General features: G+C 39.0%; 1 long non-coding RNA gene across 1 annotated transcript; it reads left to right on the top strand.

The window, feature by feature from the left end:
* On the top strand, window positions 1,114-21,360 carry LOC108636746. The gene is made up of 4 exons (XR_001918554.1): window positions 1,114-1,607; window positions 14,689-14,692; window positions 20,804-20,807; window positions 21,350-21,360. It is a non-coding gene; the product is annotated as an uncharacterized LOC108636746 (long non-coding RNA).

Below are 21,569 nucleotides of genomic sequence, written 5' to 3'. Positions count from 1 at the left end.
AGAGTCCAACAAGACTTGGCAACTGAACAAGCACAAAAACCTTGCCTGCAAGATTATGAAGCAGCATTGTAGAGTTTTAACGTTGCATTCAGGTCTCTATGATTTCACTTTTTGTTCTTTTATGCAATTACTGTTGTTTAATCACTAAGTTTTGTCTGTCTCTTGTGACCTCATGGACTGTAATCAGCTAACTCCTCTGTCCATGGTATTTCCCAAGTAAGAATATTGGAGTGGGTTGCCATTTCCTTCTTCAGGGGATCTTCCTGTCCCAGGAATTGAACCCAGGTCTCCTACATTGGCAGGTGGTTCCTCTACCACTGAACTATGAAGAAAGCTCTTTTTAAAATTATATTTGCCCAATTTATGCCAAATATTATTTGGGCCATATCATTTTCTGAAGATATCATTGTTTTATGAAAACAATTTAGAAACTCTGGTGTTCTACTTATTCTATTCCTCAATTCTTTTATTTCAATAAAATGATTATTTTTGAAGGGAGAATGTTTTACTGAAATTCATCTTTATATTATTTTTTAAAAATCATTCAATGATCATCTTGTTCAGTAGAAGATAAACAATGTTTTGCTCCTTGGTAATATTTCTGTGCATTTATTGTCTTAATGAATTATAATATTTCAGTGTAGCAATGACTATGCAAATGAAAGATTGTGTTCCCATAGGAGGGTAAGTGAGATGAGTGAGCTGAATGACCAAATTTCATGTTTTTATTATACAGATTGTAAAAGACTTTTAGTCATTTAAGTCAGTGTTATTTTACATGTATAACCAAGTAGATGAAAGCAGAAGATTATGAACAAAGAAGACATTATAAAATATAATTAAAAGATTCACAGAAAAATGGAACTTACTTTCCCTAAAAATTTAGAAATATGGATTTTAAGATTTGTGAAATGCAAGTTTGCTCTGACTACAGTTTCAATTTAGTATGGATGACTAGCAACTATAAATGGGTACATCTAATATGAGTTGTTTTTATAAAAAATTAAAGGGCTTAATCCTTGTGTTTATAAGTGTCAAAAAGAAAAATTACATATAGGTGTGTACACATAACTGAGTTAAATGAACCACAAAGAGCCATATTTTTTATTTCCAATTAGAACATTTATTGATCACCAACATAAGTCATCTGATAGTGCCCAAGCAAATGCCAGGAGACATGTGGCAGACATGCTTATAAATAATAAATTCTCTGAAATTCTTGAGTTTATCATGCTATATAGGGGTAGGGTTATCTCAACTCATCGGCTGAATAATGTTATGTCAAATTTGCACTCAGGGAAGCAGATGTTGGGGTACTACAGCCAGAGTTTAGAAGAAGCTGGAAAAACCACATCTTCTAAAGAACAGTGGACGGTGACAGCAGCCAGAGCCAAAGCTTCTGAAACCAGAGCCACAACCGTAGCCTCCGAGGCCAGAGCCATAGCCCAGCCTGCGGAAGCTGCCGCATCCGCAGCCATGGCCAAAGCCCAGGCCACCAAAGCCTCTGTAGCCGTAGCCCAGGCCTCTGTAATGGTTGCTGTAATGGCACATGGTGTCAGGGGTGGTGAGTCCGGTTTGCTGTTCAAAACCAGGTTCTGAGTGTGGATGTCAGCACATGCAGAGGGTTGCTTATATACTCTGGTCACAACACGTGGTGATATGTGAGGCCATTTCTTTGTATCATTCCAAATTATACATTTACTTGAGGCAAATTGCTAATCTGTTTGCTGACACAAGGAGAGGCGCACACACTCATTAAATTGTTTGAGATTGCATAACTGCCTGGTTAAAATGTTCTTGAACTCATTACATTCTTTTTTAATGAGAGAAGAAAATATCTTCAAAGTCACAAAATAAAAATGCCCTGAATAGATTTCATTACTAAACATATTACATCATTCATATTGGGCAATATTTTCTTATTGAATGTTATCTAATTTCTCATTTTCATAGCATTCTTTGGATTGTCATGTATTAATTCCACCTAGATCTAGATACATTGATCAAGATTAAATTTTTTAAATCTATAAAATTCTTTAAAGAAATATTAAATTTATTTCCATTTATACATTATGTACATAGAAACATTATATAATATACAGGTATATGATATATACACCCACAAGAGAATATTATTTGATTTCATGTAACAACTGACAAAACATTTTTTAGGTTTATCAATATAATAAAATTTATTTCAGGAACTGACAGACTAACAAAAGGAATGAATTCACTTTCATAATCAGATTGAAAACCATGAAAAACTATTTTCTTTACATTGTTATCACTTTTCCAAATTGGACAATACCCAAATATCTTAAGATGCAGGTGATTTCATCTCTATGCTTTCAGTTCTGTTCAGTTCAGTTCAGTCGCTCACTCATATCTGACTCTTTGTGACCCCATGAACCGCAGCACGCCAGGCCTCCCTGTCCATCGCCATCTCCCAGAGTGCACTCAGACTCACGTCCATCGAGTCAGTGATGCCATCCAGCCATCTCATCCTCTGTTGTGCCCTTCTCCTCCTGCCCCCAATCCCTTCCAGCATCAGAGTCCTTTCCAATGAGTCAACTCTTCGCATGAGATAGCCAAAGTACTGGAGTTTCAGCATTAGCATCATTCCTTCCAAAGGACTGATCACCTTTAGCATGGACTGGTTGGATCTCCTTGCAGTCCAAGGGACTCTCAAGAGTCTTCTCCAACACCACAGTTCAAAAGCATCAATTTTTCAGCACTCAGCTTTCTTCACAGTCCAACTCTCACATCCATACATGACCACTAGAATAACCATAGCCTTGACTAGACAGACCTTTGTTGGCAGAGTAATGTCTCTGCCTTTGAATATGCTGTCTAGGTTGGTCATAACTTTTCTTCCAAGGAGTAAGTGTATTTTAATTTCATGGCTGCAATCACCATCTGCAGTGATTTTGGAGCCCCCCAAAATAAAGTCTGACACTGTTTCTACTGTTTCCACATCAATTTCCCATGAAGTGATGTGATCAGATTCCATGATCTTCGTTTTCTGAATATAGAGCTTTAGGCCAACTTTTTCGCTCTCCTCTTTCACTTTCATCAAGAGGCTTTTTAGCTCATCTTCACTTTCTGCCATAAGGGTGGTGTCATCTGCATATCTGAGGTTATTGATATTTCTCCTGGCAATCTTGATTCCAGCTTCTGTTTCTTCCAGTCCAGCACTTCTCATGATGTACTCTGCATAGAAGTTAAATAAGCAGGGTGACAAAATACAGCCTTGACACACTCCTTTTCCTATTTGGAACCAGTCTGTTGTTCCATGTCCAGTTCTAACTGTTGCTTCCTGACCTGCATACAGATTTCTCAAGAGGCAGGTCAGGTGGTCTGGTATTCCCATCTTTTTCAGAATTTTCCACAGTTTATTGTGATCCACACAGTCAAAGGCTTTGGGATAGTCAATAAAGCAGAAAGAGATGTTTTTCTTGAACTCTCTTGCTTTTTCCATGATCCAGTGGATGTTAGCAATTTGATCTCTGGTTCCTCTGCCTTTTCTAAAACCAGCTTGAACGTCAGGGAGTTCACTGTTCATGTATTGCTGAAGCCTGGCTTGGAGAATTTTGAGCATTACTTTACTAGCATGTGAGATGAGTGCAATTGTGTGGTACTTTGAGCATTCTTTGGCATTGCCTTTCTTTGGAATTGGAATGAAAACTGACCTTTTCCAGTCCTGTGGCCACTGCTGAGTTTTCCAAATTTGCTGGCATATTGAGTGCAGCACTTTCACAGTTTTACAGTTCTTCCGTGTATTCTTGCCACTTCTTCTTAATATCTTCTGCTTCTGTTAGGTCCATACCATTTCTGTCCCTTATTGAGCCCATCTTTGCATGAAATGTTCCCTTGGTATCTTTAATTATCTTGAAGAGATCTCAAGTCTTTCCCATTCTGTTGTTTTCCTCTATTTCTTTGCATTGATCGCTGAAGAAGGCTTTTTTATCTCTTCTTCCTATTCTTTGGAACTCTGCATTTAGATGCCTATATCTTTCCTTTTCTCCTTTGCTTTTCACCTCTCTTCTCTTCACAGCTATTTGTAAAGCCTCCCCAGACAGCCATTTTGCTTTTTTGCATTTCTTTTCCCTGGGGATGGTCTTAATCCCTGTCTCCTGCACAATGTCATGAAGTTCGGGAAGCTGTAAACAATCACATGTGGCTGAACCTGTACAGGCAGGCTAGATAACCTTCAGAGAAGTTCGTAAGTTGAAACACTCTTGTCATGCCCAGGAATTTTTATTAACTGGAGCTGCAAGTTAACTCCTTCTCCGAGAGAAATGTTGATGGGGGAGAGACCCCCATAAAGCCAGAGCTGTAGGTGAGAGCATAAGTAAAGTAGACAAACTCTGGTTTTGGGGGTAGATGCTCAGGAACAGGGGGTTTCCTGAGGCTCGATTCTGCCTTTGCATATGCCGAAGCCTCCTTCCTCATGACCTTTGCCATGGGCGGAGTTCCTCACGCTGGCTCCCGGCACCTTGGTATCTCTAATTTTCTTGAAGAGATCTCTAGTCTTTCCCATTCTGTTGTTTTCCTCTTTTTCTTTGCATTGATCGCTGAGGAAGGCTTTCTTATCTCTTCTTGCTGTTCTTTGAAACTCTGCATTCAAATGGGTATATCTTTCTTTTTCTCCTTTGCTTTTCGCTTCTCTTCTTTTCACAGCTATTTGTAAGGCCTCCCCAGGCAGTTATTTTGCTTTTTTGCATTTCTTTTCCATGGGGATGGTCTTGATCCCTGACTCCTGTGCAATGCCATGAACTTCATTCCATAGTTCATCAGACACTCTATCTCTATGCTTTACAGTTACCATTTTTCTTCTCTTATGTACACTTCTTCATTATCCGTATGTTATTCTCTTATTCAGCATTTCTTTAAATCTCATTCTACAGCCATTCCCAATACATGCTTGCACCACCTAGATTTTTGCTTTTATCTCTTTCCCAATCAATATTTTATCCCTCTATTCATGTCTGTAGTTTTATCATATTATTTTTGCCTTTAAATTTCTCTAACAGTTCTGACTGAGTGCTTTATTTTCTCTCAGGCAATCAGCAATTTTTTTCCACAAAAAATTGCTCACTTATTAAGGCTTTAGATATAATAAAAAAGATTTACATGCTTTTAAAAATTATGCAACATTTCTAACACAGCTTCTTAAAATCCTGATGCCTTGAATATTGCCAAAAATGAATGTAGTGATGAAATGACTGAGACAGGAACAGGTGTTTCATGCAGTTGGCCAGTCTTCTGCTTTTTCTTGGCTCACTCCATGAAGATAGTAAATCTAACCTTTGTTCAAGTTCCTCTGAATATGACCATATCTTGGACTTGAGTCTTTAACAACATGTTCACCTTCCATTACTTAATCATGTTATGGAGTATTTTGTTTTGTTACTGGTGCTTTGTTTTGATTTGTCTTGAGGTTTATAAATGACATTTTCATTGAGATATAATTGACCAGTATTATTGTATTGTTTTCAGGTGTACAGTGCAGTGATTCAATATTTGTATACATTGCAAATTGATCACCTTAGTAAGTCTAATTAAATCCACACCACACAGTTGCAATTTTTTTCATGTGATAAAAACTATTAAGTTTTACTCCCTTAATAATTTCCAAATGTACAATATGGTGTTCCTAACCATATCCCCTTTGCTGTATCTTAGATGCCCATGATATATATTTTATAACTTGAAGTTTGTAACTTTTGAGCACTTTCACCCATTTTGCCTAAGCCTCTGCACCTGTCTCTGGCAACCACCAATATGTTCTATCTGTGAGTTTAAATTTTTGTTTTTTCAATCTTACATAAATGTGAGATCATATAATGTTTGTCTTTTTTTTTTGTCCTTTTTCAATTAGCATAATACTTTCAAAGTCCGTCTATGTTGTTCCCAGTAGAAGAAATGTTTTTTTTTTTTTATGGTTGGATATTACTTCATTTTACACAGAACACATTTTCCTTGTTGATTTTTCCATCAATTGTCTCTTAAATTAATTCCATACCTAGGCTATTCTTAATAATGTACCCATCATCAGTTGCTTCAGTCATGTCTGACTCTTTGCAACGCTATGGACCATAGCTCACCAGGGTCCTCTGTCCATGGGATTTTCCAGGCAAGAACATTGGGGTGAATTGCCATGCCCTCCTCTAGGGAATCTTCCCAACCCAGGGATTGAACCCAAGTCTCTTATGTCTCCTGCATTGGCAGGCAGGTTCTTTACCATAGCGCCAACTGGGAAGCCATAAATAATATATGTGTTGTGCATAGTCAGTCAGTTGTGTCCGACTCTTTGTGACCCCATGGACTCCTTTGTGATCCCAGGCTCCTCTGTCCATGGGAATTCTCCAGGAAAGAATACTGGAGTGGGTTGCCATGCCCTCTTCCAAGGGGATCTTCCCTTGCCAAGGATTGAATCCAGATCTGCAATCCAGCATTGCAGTCGGATTCTTTACTGTCTGAACCACCAGGGAAGCCCAAGAATACTGGAGTGGATAACCTATCCCTTCTCCAGAGGATCTTCCTAGTCAAGGAATTGAACTGGGTCTTCTGCATTGCAGGAGGATTCTTTACCAGCTGAGCTCCCAGGGAAGCCCCAAATAATGTATACAGGGCTGCAAATATATTTTCTTTTTTTCTTTGTTTTGCGAGACCATGGGGCTTGTGGGATCTCGGTTCCCTGACAAGGAATTGAGCCTGACACCTGGTAATGAAAGCCCAGAATCTTAACCACTAGGCCACTAGAAAACTCCACTCAAATTCAGTTAGTGTCTTAATGATGTTTTTGATAATACATTTTCCCAACCAGATTTATTTAGTTTTTTTCAAACAAAAAAACTTGCCAAATTAATAAAATAATAAATTATGCAGGCCACAACTTGTAATAATTACCTAAGAAGAATTATTAACTCAAATGGTTTTCAGCTTTTAAAGGAATATTTAACTCAAAATATAATCAATCCTACTGTTAAATCCTCCTTTCTCTTTTAGCAAACTTTATTCCATCTTAATTTTTCATTCTGAAAAAGAAAGTAGTTGTCAAAGACTATTTTTTTCTCATTGAGTAATTTTGAGGTCAAGTAATGGCAAAGAAATCTAAGTTTAAGCATCCTATAAATGATTAAGCAAATCTACTAGACTGAGTGTAATAAGCGCTAATTTATGTTCTTACTGCCAATGAAAATAGCTATGTTCATGTGATATAAAAAAACAATAGATTTTATAATTTTTTAAAAGCTGAAAGATGAAATATAGCATTAATTTATTCTGTATTTTCAAAGAAAATAGTAATATGTAAATACATAATTAAGAACAAAAAATGTGAATGAATGCTATGAAATATACGAATCAGGTATTTTTTGTATTTTTTATTGTGGATAAAAGAACAATAGTAATATCCTTTGGATATTAATTATCTTTGAAAACTGAGAAATGTATATTTCTTTTGAGAGTCCTTTGCAGAGTGGCTTTTGTGAGTAATTCAATGGACTCTAAGACTTGGGCAATTCTTTGTTAATCTTTTTAGGAACTGCTACAAGAAGACAATGAGTTGATTGTGAAGCTCGGATCCTGTTTTGACATGCTAAATGATGAAAATATATTTTTCCATTGGCCAAATGGTAGCTTTTATTTGGCAGCTAAGGGGATTTCTGATGGCTCAGTGGTAAAGAATCTGCCTGACAATGAAGAAGACACAGGTTTGACCCCTGGGTTGGGAAGATCCCTGATGAAGGAAATGGCAATTCACTACAGTATTATTGCCTGGAAAAGCTCATGGACAGTTGAGCTTGGTAGGGTGCAGTTCATGGGGTCACTAAAGAGTTGGACACAAATAGGGGAGCCCAAATTAGTGACTAAACAGCAACAACAAAAGGGCATTTCTACCGTGAACTCAAAATGTGTTCCTTAGACAAAACTAATTGAATTGTAAAACAGAATGTAAGAAAACATGATAATGTATTTTTTTTAGAAATGTCATACACAATACTTCTCTATCTAATGACATTGATGACTTTATTTTTAGCCATTTGAAGCAAGTTCCTAAACTTGGAACTATTACCTGATTACATGTGTGCTTGCTCAGTCGCTTCACTCCTGTCCAACTCTTGGACCCCATAGACCATAGCCTGATAGGCTCCTTTGTTCGTGGGATTTTTCTGGCAAGAATACTGGGGTGGGTTGCCAGGCCCTCTTCTGGGGATATTCCAGACCCAGGAAACAAATCTCTGTCTCCTGCATTAGCAGGCAATTCATTACTGCTGAGCTATCCAGGAGGCCCTTTTAAAAATTATATTTGCCAATTTATACCAAATATTACTTGGTTTATATCATTATCTAAAGATATCATTCAGTTTTAGGGAAATAATTGAGAAAATCTGGTATTTTATTTAGTCTATTTCTAATTTTTTATATTGCAATAAAATGATCATTTTTAAAGTGAAAATATTTTACTGAAATTCCTCTATATATAATTTTTAAAGTATTATCAAATGGTAATTCTGATTAGTTGAAGATTAACAATGTTTTATTCCTTGATAATTGTTCTGTTCATTTATTGTCCTTCTTGTTCAGTCATGAAGTTGTGTCCGACTTTGTGCAACCCCATGAACTGCAACATGACAGGCTTCCTTTTCCTTCACTATCTCCTGGAGTTGCTCAAACTCTTGTCCTTTGAGTTGGTGATACCACCCAATCATCTCATCTTCTGTCAACCCCTTCTCTTCCTACCCTCAATCTTTCCCAGCATTGGGGTCTCTTCCAGTGAATTCTTCAGTTCAATTCAGTTGCTCAGTCGTGTCCGACCCTTTGTGACCCCATGAATCACAGCACGCCAGGCCTCCCTGTCCATCACCAACTCCGGAGTTCACTCAAACTCATGTCCATCGAGTCAGTGATGCCATCCAGCCATCTCATCCTCTGTCGTCCCCTTCTCCTCCTGCCCCCAATCCCTCCCAGCATCAAGGTCTTTTCCAATGAGTCAACTCTTCACAAGAGGTGGCCAAAGTACTGGAGTTTCAGCTTTAGCATCTTTCCTTCCAAAGAACACCCAAGACTGATCTCCTTTAGAATGGACTGGTTGGGTTTCCTTGCAGTGAAAGGGACTCTCAAGAGTCTTCTCCAACACCACAGTTCAAAAGCATCAATTCTTTGGGCGCTCAGCTTTCTTCACAGTCCAACTCTCACATCCATACATGACCACAGGAAAAACCATAGCCTTGACTAGACAGACCTTTGTTGGCAGAGTAATGTCTCTGCTTTTGAATATGCTATCTAGGTTGGTCATAACTTTTCTTCCAAGAAGTAAGTGTCTTTTAATTTCATGGCTGCAATCACCATCCACAGTGATTTTGGAGCCCCCAAAAATAAAATCTGCCACTGTTTCCACTGTTTCCCCAATAATCATAGGTGGCGGCGGTGGTCCGGCGCACTAAGCACAGGCGGCGAAGTGGCAATGGGCTGGCACACTAAGCGCAGCCCAGAGCTACCCCATATCTGAAGTCAGGGACAGCGGCCTACAGTGCCAGGCTGCGAGGGTGCAGGCACAGCCGGGAGGAGCCACCCCGTGTCCGAGGTCAGCGGCAGTGGCCGAGAGGAGCTACCCCGCGTCGGAGGTCAGGGGCAGCCAGGAGATACCACCTCGCACCGGAGGCCGGGGGTAGTGACCCTGAGGAGCCACCCTGAGCCTGAGGCCAGGGCCAGCGGCTGGGAGGAGCAACCCGAGGAGCGGTGGCTGAGCAGGCACAGGAGGGCTTAGAGGAGCCATCCCACGTTGAAGGTCAGGAACAGCGGCAGTAAGGAGATACCCCTCGTCCAAGGTAAGGAGCAGTGGCTGTGCTTTGCTGGAGCAGACCTGAAGAGATACCCCACGCCCTAGGTAAGAGAAAACCATTAAGATGGTAGGTGTTGCAAGAGGGCATCAGAGGGCAGACACACTGAAACCATACTCACAAAAAATAAGTCAATCTAATCACACACTAGGACCACAGCCCTGTCTAACCTAATGAAACCAAGCCATGCCTGCGAGGCAGCCCAAAACAGGTGGGTCATGGTGGAGAGCTCTGACAGAATGTGGTCCACTGGAGAAGGGAATGGCAAGCCACTTCAGTATTCTTGCCTTGAGAACCCCATGAACAGTATGAAAAGGCAAAATGATAGGATACCAAAAGAGGAACTCCCCAGGTCATTAGGTGTCTAATATGATACTGGAGAATAGTGGAGAAATAACTCCAGAAAGAATGACAGAATGGAGCCAAAGCAAAAACAATATCCAGTTGTGGATGTGACTGTTGATAGAAGCAAGATCTGATGCTGTAAAGAGCAATATTGGAGAGGAACCTAAAATGTCAGGTCCATGAATCAAGGCAAATTGGAAGTGGTCAAACAAGAGATGGCAAGGGTGAACGTCGACATTCTAGGAATCAGCGAACTCAAATGGACTGGAATGGGTGAATTTAACTCTGATGACCATTATATCTACTACTGCAGACAGGAATCCCTCAGAAGAAATGGAGTAGCCATCATGGTCAACAAAAGAGTCCAAAATGCAGTACTTGGATGCAGTCTCAAAAATGACAGAATGATCTCTGTTCGTCTCCAAGGCAAACCATTCAGTATCACAGTGATCCAAGCCTATGCCCCAACCAGTAATGCTGAAGAAACTGAAGTTGAAAGGTTTTACGAAGACCTACAAGACCTGTTAGAACTAACACCCAAAAAAGACGTCATTTTCATTATAGGGGACTGGAATGCAAAAGTAGGGAATCAAGAAACACCTGGAGTAACAGGCAAATTTGGCCTTGGAATGTGGAATGAAGCAGGGCGAAGACTAATAGAGTTTTGCCAAGAAAATACACTGGTCATAGCAAACACCTTCTTCCAACAACACAAGGGAAGACTCTACACATGGACATCACCAGGTGGTCAACACCGAAATCAGATTGATTATCTTCTTTGCAGCCAAAGATGGAGAAGCTCTATACAGTTAAAAAAAACAAGACCAGGAGCTGACTGTGGCTCAGATCATGAACTCCTTATTACCAAATTCAGACTCAAATTGAAGAAAGTAGGGAAAACCACTAGACCATTCAGGTATGACCTAAATCAAATCCCTTATGATTATACAGTGGAAGTGAGAAATAGATTTAAGGGTCTAGATCTGATAGATAGACTGCCTGATGAACTATGGAATGAGGTTTGTGACATTGTACAGGAGACAGGGATCAAGACCATCCACATGGAAAAGAAATGCAAAAAAGCAAAATGGCTGTCTGGGTAGGCCTTACAAATAGCTGTGAAAGAAGAGAAGTGAAAAGCAAAGGAGAAATGGAAAGATATAAGCATCTGAATGCAGAGTTCCAAAGAAATGCAAGAAGAGATAAGAAAGCCTTCTTCAGTGATCAGTGCAAAGAAATAGAAGAAAAGAACAGAATGCAAAAGACTAGAGATCTCTTCAAGAAAATTAGAGATACTAAGGGAACATTTCACGCAAAGATGGGCTTCATAAAGGACAGAAATGGTATGGACCTAACAGAAGCAGAAGATATTAAGAAGAGGTGGCAAGAATACACAGAAGAACTGTACAAAAAAGATCTTCACGACCCAGATAATCATGATGATGTGATCACTAATATAGAGCCGACATCTTGGAAAGTGAAGTCAAGTGGGCCTTAGACTTCAAAGTATCACTACAAAGAAAGCTAGTGGAGGTGATGGAATTCCAGTTGAGCTGTTTAAAATCTTGAAAGACGATGCTGAGATGGTGCTGCACTCAATATGCCAGCAAATTTGGAAAACTCATCAGTGGCCACAGGACTGGAAAAGGTCAGTTTTCATTCCAATTCCAAAGAAAGGCAATGCCAAAGAATGCTCAAACTAGCACACAATTGCACTCATCTCACATGCTAGTAAAGTAATGCTCAAAATTCTCTAAGCTAGGCTTCAGCAATACATGAACTGGGAACTCCCTGATGTTCAAGTTGGTTTTAGAAAAGGCAGAGGAACCAGAGATCAAATTGCCAACATCCACTGGATCATGGAAAAAGCAAGAGAGTTCCAGAAAAACATCTATTTCTGCTTTATTGACTATGCCAAAACCTTTGACTGTGTGGATCACAATAAACTGTGGAAAATTCTGAGATGGGAATACCTGACCACCTGACCTGGCTCTTGAGAAATCTGTATGCAGGTCAGGAAGCAACAGTTAGACCTGGACATGGAACAACAGACTGGTTCCAAATAGGAAAAGGAGTACATCAAGGCTGTATATTGTCACCCTGCTAATTTAACTTATATGCAGAGTACATCATGAGAAGTGCTGGACTGGAAGAAACACAAGCTGGATTCAAGATTGCTGGGAGAAATATCAATAACCTCAGATATGCAGATGACACCACCCTTATGTCAGAAAGGGAAGATGAGCTAAAAAGCCTCTTGATGAAAGTGAAAGAGGAGAGTGAAAAAGTTGGCTCAAAGCTCATCATTCAGAAAACGAAGATCATGGCCTCCAGTCCCATCACTTCATGGAAAAAATGGGGAAACAGTGGAAACTGTCAGACTTTATCTTTTGGGGGCTCCAAAATCACTGCAGATGGTGACTGCAGCCATGAAACTAAAAGACGCTTACTCTTTGGAAGAAAAGTTATGAGCAACCTAGATAGCATATCAAAAGCAGAGTCATTACCTTGCCGACTAAGGTCAGTCTAGTCAAGGCTATGGTTTTTCCTGTGGTCATGTATGGATGTGAGAGTTGGACTGTGAAGATGGCTGAGCGCCGAAGAATTGATGCTTTTGAACTCTGGTGTTGGAGAAGACTCTTGAGAGTCCCTTGGTCTGCAAGGAGATCCAGCCAGTCCATTCTGAAGGAGATCAACCCTGGGATTCCTTTGGAAGGAATGATGCTAAAGCTGAAGCTCCAGTACTTTGGCCACCTCATGCAAAGAGTTGATTCATTGGAAAAGACTCTGATGCTGGGAGGGATTGGGGCAGGAGGAGAAGGGGATGACCTAGGATGAGATGGTTGGATGGCATCACGGACTCAATGGACGTGAGTCTGAGTGAACTCCGGGAGATGGCGATGGACAGGGAGGCCTGGCGTGCTGCGATTCATGAGGTCGCAAAGAGTCGGACACGACTGAGCGACTGAACTGAACTGAACTGAACGAACTTCCCATGAAGTGATAAGACCTGATGCCATGATCTTCGTTTTCTGAATGTTGAGCTTTAAGCCTACTTTTTCACTCTCCTCTTTCACTTTCATCAAGAGCCCTTTTAATTCTTCTTCACTTTCTGCCATAAAGGTGGTGTCATCTGCATATCTGAGGTTATTTATATTTCTCCTGGCAAGCTTAATTCCAACTTGTGTTTGTTCCAGCCCAGCATTTCTCATGATGTACTCTACATATAAGTTAAATAAGCAGGGTGACAATATACAGCCTTGACGTACTTTTCCTATTTGGAACCAGTCTGTTGTTCCATGTCCAGGTCTAACTGTTGCTTCCTGACTTGCATATAGGTTTCCCAAGTGGCAGGTCAGGTGGTCTGGTATTCCCATCTTTTTCAGAATTTTCCTCAGTTTATTGTGATCCACACATTCAAAGGCTTTAGCATAGTCAATAAAGCAGAAATAGATGTTTTTCTGGAACTCTCTTGCTTTTTTGATGATCCCGCAGATGTTAGCAATGTGATCTCTGGTTCCTCTGGCTTTTTCTAAAACCAGCTTGAACATCTGGAAGTTCATGGTTCACGTATTGCTGTAGCCTGGCTTGGATTACAAATACTTCAGTGTAGTAATGATGATACAGATGAAGAACTGTGTTTCCATAAAAGGGTGAGATGAGTAGGCTGAGTGACCAAAGTTCATGTTTTTATCATTTAAGTCAGTCTTATGTTACATGCATAACAAACTAGATGAAAGTAGAAGATTGTGAAGAAAGGAAGATAACATATAATTCAAAGTCACAGGAAAACAGAATTTACTTTCTCTAAAAAATTAAAATATGAATTTTAAGTATTGTGAAATGCAAGCATGCTCTGATATAGTTTTAATAGTATGGCTGACTACCAGTTATAAATAGCTATATCTAAGATAACTTTTTTTCATAAAAATTTAATAGGCACAATCCTTATGTTTATAATTGGCTAACAGCAAAACTACATATAGGTATGTATGCATAACTTAGTTAAATGAACCTATAAGAGCCATATTTTTTATTTCTAATTAGATCATTTATTGGTCATTTACAAAAGTCATCTGCTAGTGTCCAAGCTAACAAATGTCAGGAGAGATGCTTCTAAATAATAAATTTTCTGAAATTCTTAAGTTTTTCACGCTAAATTGGCCTAGGGCAATTTCAGTTCATCGATTGAATAATATTTTATCAAATCCACTCATGGAAGCAGATGTTGGGGTACTAGAGCCAGAGTTTAGTAGAAGCTGGAGAAAGCACATCTTCTAAGGAACAGTGGATGGTGACAGCAGCCAGAGCCAAAGCTTCCAAAACTGGAGCCACATCCATAACCTCTAAAGCCTGAGCCATAGCCCAGCCTGTGGAAGCTGCCGCATCCACAGCCACGGCCAAAGCCCAGGCCGCCAAAGCCTCCGTAGCCGTAGCCATAGCCCAGGCCTCTGTAGTGGTTGCTGTAATGGCACATGGTGTCAGGGGTGGTGAGTCTGGTTTGCTGTTTAAGACCAGATCCTGAGCGTGAATGTCAGCACGTGCAGAGGGATGCTTATATACCCTGGTCACCACACGTGGTGATACATGAGGCCATTCCTTTGTATCTTTCCAAACTGTGCATTTACAGGAGGCCAATTGTTAATCTGTTTGCTGACTCAAGGAGAGGCATACACTCATTAAAATGTTTGAGATTGCATAACTGCCTGGCTAAAAGGTCCTTGAACTCATTACATTCTTTTTTAATGAGAGAAAAAAATATCTTCAAATCACGAAATAAAAATTCTCTGAACAGAATTCTTCATTACTAAGCATACTGCGTCATTCATACTTGACGGTGTTTCCTCATTGAACATTTTTCTCATTTTCATAGCATTCTTTGTATTGTCATGTATTAATTCCACCTAGATATAAATACAATAATCAAAATTAGAATTTTAAGTCTATAAAATTCTTTAAAGAAATATCAAATTTATTTGCCATTTGTATATACATATATAGATTATACATAATATCCAGCTATATGATATGTATATATATACACACAGAAGAAAACTTTTGATTTTATTGAACAGCTTGCAAAACATCTTTGGTTTATCAATATGACAAAATTTATTTCAGGAAGTGAGGGACTATCTAATGGAACAAGCTCACTTTTTATAATCAGTCTGAAAACTATGAAAAAATATTCTCTTTACATCATTACATACTTTCTGAAAATAGACAATACCCAACATATCTAAAAATATAGATGATTTTTTTGAGTACAAACAGTCTTTTTATTTTATTTTTTTTAATTTTTATTTTTACTTTATTTTACTTTACAATACTGTATTGGTTTTGCCATACATTGACTTGAATCCACCAAGGGTCTACACGCGTTCCCAAACGTGAACCCCCCTCCCACCTCCCTCCCCATAACATCTCTCTGGGTCATCCCTGTGCACCAGCCCCAAGTATGCTATATCCTGCATCGGACATAGACTGGCGATTCAATTCTTACATGATAGTATACATGTTTCAATGCCATTCTCCCAAATCATCCCACCCTCTCCCTCTCCCTCTGAGTCCAAAAGTCCGCTATACACATCTGTGCCTTTTTTGCTGTCTTGCATACAGGGTCATCATTGCCATCTTTCTAAATTCCATATATATGTGTTAGTATACTGTATTGGTGTTTTTCTTTCTGGCTTACTTCACTCTGTATAATCGGCACCAGTTTCATCCATCTCATCAGAACTGATTCAAATGTATTCTTTTTGATGGCTGAGTAATACTCCATTGTGTATATGTACCACAGCTTTCTTATCCATTCATCTGCTGATGGACATTTAGGTTTTTTCCATGTCCTGGCTATTATAAACAGTGCTGCGATGAACATTGGGGTACATGCGTCCCTTTCAATTCTGGTTTCCTTGGTGTGTATGCCCAGCAGTGGGATTGCTGGGTCATAACGTAGTTCTATTTGCAATTTTTTAAGGAATCTCCACACTGTTCTCCATAGTGGCTGTACTAGTTTGCATTCCCACCAACAGTGTAGGAGGGTTCCCTTTTCTCCACACCCTCTCCAGCATTTATTGCTTGCAGATTTTTGGATCGCAGCCATTCTGACTGGTGTGAAGTGGTACCTCATTGTGGTTTTGATTTGCATTTCTCTGATAGTGAGTGATGTTAAGCATCTTTTCATGTGTTTGTTAGCCATCCGTATGTCTTCTTTGGAGAAATGTCTATTTAGTTCTTTGGCCCATTTTTTGATTGGGCCGTTTATTTTTCTGGAATTGAGCTGCATGAGTTGCTTGTATATTTTTGAGATTAGTTGTTTGTCAGTTGCTTCATTTGCTATTATTTTCTCCCATTCAGAAGGCTGTCTTTTCACCTTGCTTATATTTTCCTTTGTTGTGCAGAAGCTTTTAATTTTAATTAGATCCCATTTGTTTATTTTTGCTTCTATTCCCAGAATTCTGGGAGGTGGATCATAGAGGATCCTGCTGTGATTTATGTCGGAGAGTGTTTTGCTTATGTTTTCCTCTAGGAGTTTTATAGTTTCTGATCTTACATTTAGATCTTTAATCCATTTTGAGTTTATTTTTGTGTTGTGGTGTTAGGAAGTGATCTAGTTTCATTCTTTTACAAGTGGTTGACCAGTTTTCCCAGCACCACTTGTTAAAGAGATTGTCTTTACTCCATTGTATATTCTTGCCTCCTTTGTCAAAGATAAGTTGTCCATATGTGTGTGGATTTATCTCTGGGCTTTCTATTTTGTTCCATTGATCTATATGTCTGTCTTTGTGCCAGTACCATACTGTGTTGATGACTGTGGCTTTGTAGTAGAGCCTGAAGTCAGGCAAGTTGATTCCTCCAGTTCCATTCTTCTTTCTCAAGATTGCTTTGGCTATTCGAGGTGTTTTGTATTTCCATAGAAATCTTGAAATTATTTGTTCTAGCTCTGTGAAAAATATCGCTGGTAGCTTGATAGGGATTGCATTGAATTTATAATTGCTTTGGGTAGTATACTCATTTTCACTATATTGATTCTTCCCATCCATGAACATGGTATATTTCTCCATCTATTAGTGTTCTCTTTGATTTCTTTCATCAGTGTTTTATAGTTTTGTATATATAGGTCTTTAGTTTCTTTAGGTAGATATATTCCTAAGTATTTTATTCTTTTCGTTGCAATGGTGAATGGAATTGTTTCCTTAATTTCTTTTTCTACTTTCTCATTTTAGTGTATAGGAATGCAAGGGATTTCTGAGTGTTGATTTTATGTCCTGCAACTTTACTATATTCATTGATTAGCTCTAGTAATTTTCTGGTGGAGTCTTTAGGGTTTTCTATATAGAGGATCATGTCATCTGCAAACAGTGAGAGTTTTACTTCTTCTTTTCCAATTTGGATTCCTTTTATTTCTTTTTCTGCTCTGATTGCTGTGGCCAAAACTTCCAGAACTATGTTGAATAGTAGTGGTGAAAGTGGACACCCTTGTCTTATTCCTGACTTTAGGGGAAATGCTTTCAATTTTTCACCATAGCGGATAATGTTTGCTGTGGGTTTGTCATATATAGCTTTTATTATGTTGAGGTATGTTCCTTCTATTCCTGCTTTCTGGAGAGTTTTTATCATAAATGGATGTTGAATTTTGTCAAAGGCCTTCTCTGCATCTATTGAGATAATCATATGGCTTTTATTTTTCAATTTGTTAATGTGGTGAATTACATTGATTGATTTGCGGATATTGAAGAATCCTTGCATCCCTGGGATAAAGCCCACTTGGTCATGGTGTATGATCTTTTTAATGTTTTGTTGGATTCTGACTGCTAGGATTTTGTTAAGGATTTTTGCATCTATGTTCATCAGTGATATTGGCCGGTAGTTTTCTTTTTTGCGGCGTCTTTGTCAGGTTTTGGTATTAGGGTGATGGTGGCCTCATAGAATGAGTTTGGAAATTTACTTTCCTCTGCAATTTTCTGGAGGAGTTTGAGTAGGATAGGTGTTCGTTCTTCTCAAAATTTTTGGTAGAATTCAGCTGTGAAGCCATCTGGACCTGGGACCAGGACCTTTTGTTTGCTGGAAGATTTCTGATTACAGTTTCAATTTCCGTGCTGTTAATGGGTCTGTTAAGATTTTCTATTTCTTCCTGGTTCAGTTTTTGAAAATTGTACTTTTCTAAGAATTTGTCCATTTCTTCCACGTTGTCCATTTTATTGGCCTATAGTTGTTGATAGTGGTCTCTTATGATCCTTTGTATTTCTGTGTTGTCTGTTGTGATCTCTCCATTTTCATTTCTAATTTTATTGATTTGATTTTTCTCTCTTTGCTTCTTGATGATTCTGGCTAATGGTTTGTCAATTTTATTTATCCTTTCAAAGAACCAGCTTTTGGTTTTGTTGATTTTTGCTATGGTCTCTTTTGTTTCTTTTGCGTTTATTTCTGCCCTAATTTTTAAGATTTCTTTCCTTCTGCTAACTCTGGGGTTCTCCAATTCTTCCTTTTCTAGTTGCTTTAGGTGTAGAGTTAGGTTATTTATTTGACTTTTTTCTTGTTTCTTGAGGTATGCCTGTATTGCTATGAACTTTCCTCTTAGCACTGCTTTTATAGTGTCCCACAGGTTTTGGGTTGTTGTGTTTTCATTTTCATTAGTTTCTATGCATATTTTGATTTCTTCTGTGATTTGTTGGTTATTCAGAAGTGTGTTGTTCAACCTCCAAATTTGGAATTTTTAATAGTTTTTCTCCTGTAATTGAGATCTAATCTTAATGCATTATGGTCAGAAAAGATGCTTGGAATGATTTCGATTTTTAAAAATTTATCAAGGTTAGATTTATGGCCCAGGATGTGATCTATCCTGGAGAAGGTTCCATGAGCACTTGAGAAAAAGGTGAAATTCATTGTTTTGGGGTGAAATGTCCTATAGATATCAATTAGGTCTAACTGGTTTAATGTATCATTTAAAGTTTGCATTTCTTTGTTAATTTTCTGTTTAGCTGATCTGTCCATAGGTGTGAGTGGGGTATTAAAGTCTCCCACTATTATTGTGTTATTGTTAATTCCCCCTTTCATACTTGTTAGCATTTGTCTTACATATTGCGGTGCTCCTATGTTGGGTGCATATATATTTATAATTGTTATATCTTCTTCTTGGATTGATCCTTTGATCATTATGTAGTGGCCTTCTTTGTCTCTTTTCACAGCCTTTGTTTTAAAGTTTATTTTATCAGATATGAGTATTGCCACTCCTGCTTTCTTTTGGTCTCTATTTGCGTGGAATATCTTTTTCCAGCCCTTCACTTTCAGTCTGTATGTGTCCCTTGTTTTGAGGTGGGTCTCTTGTAAGCAGCATATAGAGGGGTATTGTTTTTGTATCCATTTGGCCAGTCTTTGCCTTTTGGTTGGGGCATTCAACCCATTTATGTTTAAGGTAATTATTGATAAGTATGATCATGTTACCATTTACTTTATTGTTTTGGGTTCGGGTTTATACACCCTTTTTGTGTTTCCTGTCTAGAGAATATCCTTTAGAATTTGTTGGAGAGCTGGTTTGGTGGTGCTGAAATCTCTCAGCATTTGCTTGTCTGTAAAGCTTTTGATTTCTCCTTCGTATTTGAATGAGATCCTTGCTGGGTACAGTAATCTGGGCTGTAGGTTATTTTCTTTCATCACTTTAAGTATGTCTTGCCATTCCCTCCTGGCCTGAAGAGTTTCTATTGAAAGATCAGCTGTTATCCTTATGGGAATCCCCTTGTGTGTTATTTGTTGTTTTTCCCTTGCTGCTTTTAATATTTGTTCTTTGTGTTTGATCTTTGTTAATTTGATTAATATGTGTCTTGGGGTGTTTCGCCTTGGGTTTATCCTATTTGGAACTCTCTGGGTTTCTTGGACTTGGGTGATTATTTCCTTCCCCATTTTAGGGAAGTTTTCGACTATTGTTTCCTCAAGGATTTTCTCATGGTCTTTCTTTTTGTCTTCTTCTGGGACTCCTGTAATTCGAATGTTGGAGCATTTCATATTGTCCTGGAGGTCTCTGAGATTGTCCTAATTTCTTTTAATTCGTTTTTCTTTTTTCCTCTTTGATTCATTTATTTCTACCATTCTATCTTCTATTTCACTAATCCTATCTTCTGCCTCCGTTATTCTACTATTTGTTGCCTCCAGAGTGTTTCTGGTCTCATTTATTGCATTATTCATTCTATATTGACTCTTTTTTATTTCTTCTAGGTCCTTGTTAAACCTTTCTAGCATCTTCTCAATCCTTGTCTCTAGGCTATTTATCTGTGATTCCATTTTGATTTCAAGATTTTGGATCATTTTCACTATCAATATTCGGAATTCTTTCTCAGGTAGATTCCTTATCTCTTCCTCCTTTGTTTGGTTTGGTGGGCAATTCTCCTGTTCCTTTAACTGTTGAGTATTCCTCTGCCTCTTCATCTTGGTTATATTGCTGCATTTGGGGTGGCCTTTCTATATTCTGGTAATTTGTGGAGTTCTCTTTATTATGGAGCTTCCTCACTGTGGGTGGGGTTGTATCAGTGGCTTGTCAAGGTTTCCTGGTTAGGGAGGCTTGTGTTGGAGTTCTGGTGGGTGGAGCTGGGTTTCTTCTCTCTGGAGTGCAGTGGAGTGACCAGTAATGGGTTATGAGACGTCAAAGGTTTTGGAGTAACTTTGAGCTGCCTGTATATTGAAGCTCAGGGGTGTGTTCCTGTGTTGCTGGAGAATTTGTGTGGTATGTCTTGCTCTGGAACTTGTTGGCCCTTGGGTGGAGCTTGGTTTCAGTGTAGGTATGGAGGCATTTGATGAGCTCCTATTGCTTAATGTTCCCTGAATTCAGGCATTCTCCGATGTTCTCAGGCTTTGGACTTAAGCCTCCTGCTTCTGGTTTTCAGTTTTATTTTTACAGTAGCCTCTAGACTTCTCCATCTATACAGCACTGATGATAAAACATCTAGGTTAAAGATGAAAAGTTTCTCCACATTGAGGGACACCCAGAGAGGTTCACTGAGTTACATGGAGAAGAGAAGAGGGAGAGGGTAGTTAGAGGTAACTGGAATGAGATGCAGTGAGATCAAAAGAGGATAGAGCAAGCTAGCCAGTAGTCACTTCCTTATGTGTGCTCCATAGTCTGGACCGCTCAGAGGTATTTACGGAGTTATACAGGGAAGAGGAGAGGGAGGAAGTAGACAGAGGTGGCCAGGAGGATAAGAGAGAGGAATGAAAAGGAGAGAGACAAATCCTGCCAGTAACCAGTTCGTTAGGTGTTCTCCACCGTCTGGAACACACAGAGATTCACAGAGTTGGATAGAGAAGAGATGGGGGAGGAAAGAGACAGAGGCCACCTGCTGGAGAAAAAGGAGAGTCCAAAGGAGGAGAGAGTGGTCAAGC

Source organism: Capra hircus, chromosome 1 (assembly GCF_001704415.2).
Source record: "Capra hircus breed San Clemente chromosome 1, ASM170441v1, whole genome shotgun sequence".
Taxonomy (NCBI): Eukaryota; Metazoa; Chordata; class Mammalia; order Artiodactyla; family Bovidae; genus Capra; species Capra hircus.
The sequence above is the reverse complement of the archived record's forward strand: the minus strand, read 5'-3'. Positions and strand labels throughout refer to the sequence as shown.